At 47.2% G+C, this 1829-nt stretch overlaps 1 pseudogene; it reads left to right on the top strand.

Moving 5' to 3' along the window:
- The first annotated feature begins 608 nt into the window (after positions 1–608).
- Positions 609–1544, top strand: LOC138166451 (transgelin-2 pseudogene; annotated as a pseudogene).
- Positions 1545–1829: the final 285 nt, after the last annotated feature.

Here is a 1829-nt window from a genome sequence, read left to right as displayed (position 1 = left end):
TGTGTGTGTGTGTGTGTGTGTGTGTGTGTGTGTGTGTGTGTGTGTGTAATAGACATAGGCCATAGAGGAACTTGTTTTGCTTAGTTATCCATATTTTTATAAGGATTTTTTCTATTTTCTCCAAAGGAGTAAAGAGTGGAAAGCAAAGAAATAATTTCTGTTCATTAAAATATAAATTTTGGGGCAGCCAGGTAGCACAGCGAGTAAGAGCACCAGCCCCAGAGTTGAGATGATCTGGGATCAAATGAGGGCTCAGAAACTTAGCACCCACCCAGAAACAACTGGCCATGTAACCTTGAGCAAGTTACTTAACCCCATGTTCTTAGGGGCAGTCAGCTGGCTCAGTGCTCAGTGAGTAAGAGCACCGGCCCCAGAGTCAGGATGACCTGGGATCAAATCCGGGCTCAGATACTTAGCACCACACCCAGAAATAACTGGCTGTGTAAACTTGAGCAAATTACTTAACCCCAATTGCTTAATATATGTATATAAAAATTTTAATTTTAAAAATAAATGGAAAATGTCAAACATTCTCTATGATATGTTTCTTTATAAACCAACATCACAAACCCAATGAGGAAGAGTCTTAAAAAGTTTTCTTGGCCACTTACTGAGCGCCGAGATCCAGCCCATTACACTCTCCATTCACCACTCCACGGTAAAGACACCTGCATCACCATTTCAGAATGGCCAACAGGGCACCTGCTTATGGACTGAGCCGGGAGGTACAGCAGAAAATCGAGAAGCAGTATGATGCTGATCTGGAGCAGATTATCATTCAGTGGATTACCACACAGTGCCGCAGGGATGTTGGGCGGCCCCAGCCTGGGCGAGAGAATTTCCAAAACTGGCTCAAAGATGGCACGGTGCTGCGTGAGCTCATCAATGGGCTATACCCTGAAGGCCAGGCCCAGTAAAGAAGATCCAGGTTTCAGGCATGGCCTTCAAACAGATGGAACAGATTTCCCAGTTCCTGCAGGCAGTAGAGTGCTACAGCATCAATGCCACTGATATCTTCCAAACTGTGGACCTCTGGGAAGGAAAGAATATGGCATGTGTGCAGCAGACACTGATGAACCTGGGTGAGTTGGCAGTGGCTCGGGGTGATGGGTTCTTCTCTGGAGATCCTAACTGGTTCCCTAAGAAGTCCAAGGAGAATCCCCAAAATTTCACAGATAACCAACTGCAGAAGGGCAAGAATGTCATCAGGCTACAGATGGGCACCAACCGTGGGGCCTCTCAGTCAGGCATGACTGAATATGGGATGCCATCCAGATCCTCTGATCACCACTCTTCCTCACTCTCCCTTGAATGGTTAATATATTTCTAGCAGTGACATTCCTAGGAAGCCTGTGGAACTCTCAAGCCCCTTCTGTTCCAGTTTTTCCTCTTCCCTGCCTACTCCTATCCATTGGTGGCACTGCTTCTCCTGTTGTGGCTACAGGTGCTGAGCAATGCCTTCTCACCTTGAATTTACTGTAATACACTCCCTGTTCCCCAAATCAGCAAAACTGGACCGACCCCCCTCCCATCCTCCCTTCTCCTGGACCAAAACTGGGGAGTACTGATTCCTTCAACATTCCTGTTCTTTCTCCCACCCTGGTTTGTCATCTCATTTGGGAATTTTGCACCCATATAGCCATTCTTTAGGCCAGGGTTCAGGGCACTGCCTTGAAAGGAGCTGACATGGGACCAATTTCTCTTCTACAAGGTTGTTCTTCCTGCTCCCTCCATCCCCAGCCTTGCTACTGTGGGGATTTAATTTATAGGGAGGGGCCTATGGTGGCTGCTGTCCTGGCCACAGATGGACTTTGAGAGCCACACATCTG

Source organism: Petaurus breviceps, unplaced genomic scaffold, assembly GCF_028583685.1.
Source record: "Petaurus breviceps papuanus isolate PSGF00001 unplaced genomic scaffold, PetGlider_PUasm1.0 224, whole genome shotgun sequence".
Lineage (NCBI taxonomy): Eukaryota > Metazoa > Chordata > Mammalia > Diprotodontia > Petauridae > Petaurus > Petaurus breviceps.
The sequence above is the reverse complement of the archived record's forward strand: the minus strand, read 5'-3'. Positions and strand labels throughout refer to the sequence as shown.